Below are 6,768 nucleotides of genomic sequence, written 5' to 3'. Positions count from 1 at the left end.
ATAGTCCAGGAGTCCGGCTGAAGGTATAGCCTAGCTATCCGGACACCCCCTAATCCAGGAGTCCCTCAGTAGCCCCTGAACCAGGCTTCAATGACGACGAGTTCGGCGCGCATATTGTCTTCGGCATTGCAAGGCGAGTTCCTCCTCCAAGTACTTCATAGAAGATTTTGAACACAAAGGATAGTGTCTGGCTCTGCAAAATGAATTTCCACATATTGCCATAGAGAGAATAATATTCACACAAATCTAATCTGCTGACGTATTCCGTAGCGTGACATCATGCTACAGCCAAGCCTTTATTCGAATCGTTTTTACTGTCCCACCTCAGCGTGTTTGGAGAGGCGGTTTCCTTGGCACGTCCGGTCGAAGCAGAGATCGTGTCCCCTTTATTTACGGGATTCTCATCAATACGGACGTGGGTAACCCAATCGTGCCCATTGGCATGTTTTCTCGATTAAAGGCGAGTCCCAAACGGTTACGGGGAGGGCCCTTGGTATTCAACCTCTTATAAAGAGACCAAGGCCTTACTCCTTTCAATCTCAAACGAGTTCGCCCTTCGCCTTGAGTTCCAACACCCAAGGCTCCAGATTTCAGGCGCTTCAGACCTTCAACAATGTCCGATTCCGACCTTCGAGGCCGATGGATGCTTTCCTCCATTACGGAGGAGGACGTGCTAAAGCTGGGAGAGGCCAGGTTCTTGACCGGCGAAATCTCGCATAGGTTGCCTCCTCAAGGGCAGGCCATTCCCACTCCAAGCCCGGTGAGAGCGTGGTATTCATGTCTCACTTCCGTCGGGGGCAAGGCTTCCAGACAGATCCCTTCGGGAGGGGGCTCATGTTTTATTATGGGTTGGAATTTCACGACTTAGCTCCGGAGTCCATCCTCCACATTTCCTCATTCATCTTCATGTGTGAAGCCTTCCTTCGTGTTACTCCTCACTTCGGATTATGGCTCAAGACCTTCAAAGTAGAGCCGAAGATGATCGAGGGATGGCACGCGGAGTGTGGAGGCGCTATTATAAGCAAGAATGCTGATGCTCCATGGCCCGAGGGCCCTTTTCAAGAGGAGCTCGGCTTATCGCAACGAGAGTGGTTCTATATCACCGCTCCTAGGGGCACCAAGTTGGTGGCGCCACCTGCCTTTCGCTTGGGTCCCCCACCCCAGCTAGCGTCATGGGTCAATAAAGGACTAGACCGGGGGCCGTCCAAGGACGTGCCCTTGTTGCAGGGCCGCATCAGGGATCTCTTAGAAAGAGACCTCAGCCAGGTCAAAGTGACACAGGTCATGCTGATCCGCCGAACCCTGCCCGGCAAACGTCGCCTCCTTCGCCTGTGGGAGTTTAATCCGAAGGGACCGCGAGCTCTCCAGCATTTCATGGGCGCAACGCCCGCGAAGATGTATAAATTGTTCTTCGGATCACAAGCAACGTGTCCGGACTTGACCGAGGATGCAGGTCTGAACTGCAATCGCCCGGATACTCAAGTAAGTAGCCTTGTGCCTGGACTCGCTATCCATATATTTGTCATAAACTTGCCCCTAAAAGAGATGTCCTTTAAACAAGAGTGGATAGCGAAAGAAAAGCTTATCAGGTGTCCGGCTCCCCTCCCCGAGACCACACCGGATCCCGTGCTGGTCAGGATGTTGAAGATTGTGCCTTTGGAGGAAAGCAATGGAGGGGACAAGGAAACTACGGCCTCCTCGAAGGGGGTTGCTCGGAAGGGAGGAATCGAAAATTCCTCTCCTCAGGGGAAGAAGAGGGCCGCCTCTGAATACCCGGAGACCATGGCCTCAAAGCGGGGGAAGAAATCCTCGTCAGAGGGTCCTGCGCCGTGGGATACCTCGACCGAATTATACCCTCAAGGGGATCAGCCCTTCACCGAGCCGTAAGTAGAGAGAGGTTTTCTTTTTAAGAGAAGAGAGAATTCCTTGCTTTATATCTGAGAAAGTAACCGAAATTTTATCTTGTAGCTCGGACCTCAGCCCTTCATAGCAGAGCTCATCTTCGGGGGACCTTCTTCCGGAGATGATGGAGAGCGGAACGCCTCCCCCTGCCGTACCGCCTAGCGGGGCGGGCGACCCTGAGGTATCGTCGCGGAGGGTTTCTCCCAATCCAGCAGGGCCGGCCGGAAGGTAGTCATCTGGGCCTCCAGAGCCCTCCACGTCCGGCCTTCGAAAAGGGCCATCGAACGAGTCCGGCACCGTTCGGTGCGCGGTCGGAGGAGCTGGAGGATCTGCTAGGGCGAGCGTCTATCTCAGAGGAGCACCGTGCCTTGATGAGTATGGTGATTGAGAGGATTTCATCCGCGGAGAGCGGATTGCACGGGGGCGTCAGGAGTTTACTGATAGGTTTTGAGGTACGTGAAATAATGTACACTTTTTGCGACAGTCGCGCATAAACAAGATGCGCCTTATGTAGATAGTAGCCCCTGAGATTCTGTGTGTTGTCAAAAGTGACAACGCGCAGAGGATCATAACCTCAGGTCTAAAATGCCGCCTTTATATGTAGGTGGCGAAGTGTCCGGCGGCCAGCCGGACTGATGAATTTGCCGAGCTAAAGCGGCAATTTGACGTGGCAGATGCCGACATCGCACTTGTTAACAGGTGGCTTGACGAGGCACAAGGTATGTAATTCCTCCAGTGGCACCTGGTAAGAGGAGCTTTATGCCAGTATCTTACAATGTGTGTGCTTGATGCAGATGGTGCTGTTGCCATGGAGAATCTTCGGGCGGAACTTGCCCGAGCCAAGGAGCAAGCCAGAAAAAGTGATGCGGCTGCCGGAAAGGCGATTGAAGAGCTGAAAGCCGAACAGGCTGCTCACTGCCGAAGCAAGAAGGAAATGGCCGAGATGGCCGTGAAGCTTAAGAGCGCAGCTGACCATTGCAAGCTTCTTGAAAAAGAAGACCGGGCGGAACAGACGGACCTGGAGAAGGCCGTTGCCGATGCCAAGGATGCTCGCTCTGCGATGGGAGCTGTGAAGGAGGAGCTGCGTCAGGCCGGAGAGATCGCGGCTGGAAAGCCCTTTATGCTGCGAATGAAGTTCTGTGATCCTAGACATGCTCCGCTAGATCGGGTGTGGAGTACGGTGGACACCTATCTGGATTTGGCAGCGAGTGCTGCGGATGCGACCGAACACTTTCGAGATCAAGAAGATCGCGAAGTGGAGAAGCTCTTCTAGTCGCAGTTCTATAATCCGGAGCGTCAGCTGTCCGTAGCCGATCGTCTGGCCGAATGGGCTGAGCTGAATAGGTTGTCCGGACTCGCCATGAAGTGTGTCATGAGCCACCTGTGGCCGGAGAGGCCAGAGCCGAAAAGTTATTTCAACTTGGTGCAGCAGTTCCTTGGTGCGGTGCCGCATATTGATGCGATGAAGAGGTCAACATGCATAGAGGGTGCATGTATGGCTCTTGCCCATGTCAAAACATACTGGGCAGAGATGGAGACCACCGTTGTTGCATCCCGAGATTCGGACGAAAGCCGAGTACCTGCCGAGCACTATTTTCAGGAAGTTCTTCAAGGCGCTCGTGTGATAGAGACGCAGTGCTCGAAGGATGTTATGTTCAAATAGCATATGTTGTTGTAAAACAATGTTTTGATAAATTGTAGAAGCTTTTTATACTTGTGCCTTCAAGTATTGTAACACCTCCTGTGCGGCCGTTTAAGATATATGTATATATAATCTGAAAGATGGCAGTCGTCGGCTTCAGCCCCCACACAAATATTGCGGGGGTGTTCGCAGAAGTCGCGTTTTCACACTTGATCCAACGTCTTGGTCCTACAAAGGAGGTGATAGCACAGCGAACTAGGCAATCGGACTATAATGCTTTAACACTTTCACTTAGCCATAGGAGTTTGACAGTGGGGCTACTTATATAGCCCCTGGTGGCGCCTGCGCTTGCCCGAACTCGTGGCGCGTATGTGCCTGGCCGGGAAACGGCCCTTCGTTAATGCGGAGGAATCCTAAAGATTCCGTTGAGTCATCGAGTAGTTGACCAGTCTCACGCTATATCATGACGGTCAGTTTTCGGCTTTCTCTACTGAGGTGCTCCCCTGGCCGAACCGGGGCACAATCGCAGTAGTTCTCCTGGTGCCGCCTTAGCCGATAGAGCGGAACGTAAGGCACCAAAACACAGGAGCCGGGCAACCCAACATTTGACCAAAGACATGATTCGGAGCTGATGCATATAAGGCCAAACTCGCGACGCCGAACACTCCCTAAGGTATTCGGTCTTTATGAGGGCGGGCGGAACAACGCCCTTAGTTATAAGCCCCTAGTGTCCAGGTACGCGCAAAATTCTAACGTGGCCACATGCCAAGACGCCAGCCTCCTCCTTGGTTATACCAAAAAAAGGAACTAGGGGATGTGTATCAACAAGAGACAGTAAAAAAGGTTTACACAGGGTCTTAATCTGAAAAGAATCCTTGGAACGGGTCCCTGCTGCACGTCTGCGCCTGTGTCTTCGTTGTGCCGTATCCTGGACGGGCGCAGCACGGTGTTCATCTGTAAAAGAGAGGAACTTAGTTGAAGAAAGGTCGTGCCGAACAGAAGTTATGCTAAATAATCAAATTATAAATTGAAATGGGTAAGATTGAGCTTGATTGTCTCTTGTTTTATATGCACGGAGCCCCTAGTACAGGGGTATATGGCTATTAAGCCTTTATCAACTATATGTTTATGCCGGACTCGTCTAGCCGTGTCCGTAGCCTTAACGACTTACTTAGATGTTTTGGTTGGTAAAGCCTTTTTATTGTGGGGCTGTCAAAGCAGCCGCGCAGTCTTCCACGCGGGAGGCGCACGCAATGTTTTCCCTTTAATGAGATGATGCCTCGTGGACCGGGCATCTTGAGCGTTAGAGATGCATAATGCGGTATTTCGTTAAAGCGGGCGAAAGCCTCGCGTCCCAGTAGTGCTTGATAGCTACTTGAGAATGGGGCGATATGGAAGGTTAGCCTTTCGCGACGGAAGTTGTCGGGGGAGCCGAACGTAACTTCTAGCCGGAGAGAGCCCGTGCACTGGGCAACCAGGCCTGGCGTTACTCCTTGAAAGGAAGTGTTGCCATGGCGAATTTTTGTTGGGTCTATGCCCATGTGGCGGATTGTGTCCTGATATATCAGGTTTAGACCACTGCCGCCGTCCATCAGGACATTTGTAAGGTGGAGTCCGCCGATTATTGGATCAGATACCAAGGCAGTCCAGCCTCCATTCCGGATACTTCTAGAGTAATCCTGATGGTTGAAGGTGATTAGTTTTAACAACCATTAGCGAGACTCCTTTGGGATAGGCCGTATGGCGCGTATCTCTGTTGGCGCCATTCTGTTCGTTACGTGAAGTAAGTTTACTGTTTTGACTTCTTGTGGGAAATCCTTTTGTCTCCTGGTGCTCTGCTTGTGGGGTTCGTCATCGTCCTCACTTGGTGTGTCGAGCCCCTTGTGTTCGGCGTTGAGTTTGCCGGATTGCTTGAAAACCCAACAATCTCTATGGGTACGGTTCGCAGGCTTCCCGGGAGTACTGTGTATTCGACATATCTTGTCCAAGATTTTGTTTAAGTTGGATAGCTCGTCCCTGTTATCCTTGAGGGACGGCTTTTTCTGATTCTGCCGAGAGCTTTTGAATCCGGCATTGACTGCCGTGCTCTTCGGACTGTTTTCTGTAGTCCGGCGCTGGTCCTTGTTGCATCTTGGTTTTCGTTTCCATCCCTAATTTCGGATGTACTTGGGTCGCTGGTGCTACATCTTGCCAACCAGCTGTCCTCTCCTGCGCAAAAGCGGGTCATGAGGCTTGTTAATGCGACCATTGTTCTTGGCTTTTATTGGCCAAGGTGCCTGGTGAGCCATTCGTCTCAAACGTTATGCTTAAAAGCTGCTAAGGCTTCGGCGTCTGGACAGTCGACTATCTGATTCTTTTTAGTAAGGAATCTGTTCCAGAAAGCATCCTCGAGCTCCTCCCAACTTCCAATGGTGTTTTCAGGAAGGCTTTTGAGCCAATGCCGAGCTGTCCCTTTAAGTTTGAGGGGTAAGTATTTTATGGCGTGGAGGTCGTCTCCTCTTGCCATGTGTATGTGGAGGATATAATCTTCAATCCAGACTCCAGGGTCTGTTGTTCCGTCATACGCCTCTATATTTACTGGCTTGAATCCTGCTGGAAATTCATGGTCCAGAACCTCATCGGTGAAACGTAGGGGGTGTGCGGCACCCCTGTATCTGGGTGTGCCGTGATGTTCGGATACTGGTTGTGTTGCATTGCTTACGAGAGCTTGCTTTCTTGGCCCATAGATAGATCTAGCTGGGCCATCTTTTTGATGCGAATCCTTGAGTGGATCGCATGCCGACTTGTGTGCGGCGCCGTTTGCCACTCTATGCTGGCCATGTGGTCGTCTTTCCGACCTGGTGGCGTTCTTATTTTTTGCTTGCAGGGGTTCTACGGCCTCCTCGTCAAATTCAGGCAGTAGCTTTCGCTTCGGATAGCTTTTGGTGTGGAGACTGCCGCCGTATTTGTCTGCGGTGTTGAGCTTCCGCTTCTGCTTTTTCAGGCTACGTGCAGTGGCAACGAGCCTTCGGTGGAGGTTCTTCTGCTCCATTAGCTTGTCCGGCGTAAGGTCGTCCGGAATGCTGTTCTCACCGGGGACGGGTTGTTCGGTTTGTTTATCCAAGTTGCCCTGTTCGTCGTCCGCCGGTTCGTCCTGCTCTATGGTTGGGTTTGTATGGCTGTTGTCTTTGTCGAGGCGGGGCTTGGAGGGGAGTTTACGTCGCCGCTTTGATTGCTTTTCGAGA

The sequence above is a fragment of the Triticum urartu genome, chromosome 3A (assembly GCF_056163025.1).
Source record: "Triticum urartu cultivar PI428250 chromosome 3A, HENAU_Tu73, whole genome shotgun sequence".
Taxonomy (NCBI): domain Eukaryota; kingdom Viridiplantae; phylum Streptophyta; class Magnoliopsida; order Poales; family Poaceae; genus Triticum; species Triticum urartu.
Note: the sequence above shows the minus strand (reverse complement) of the source record.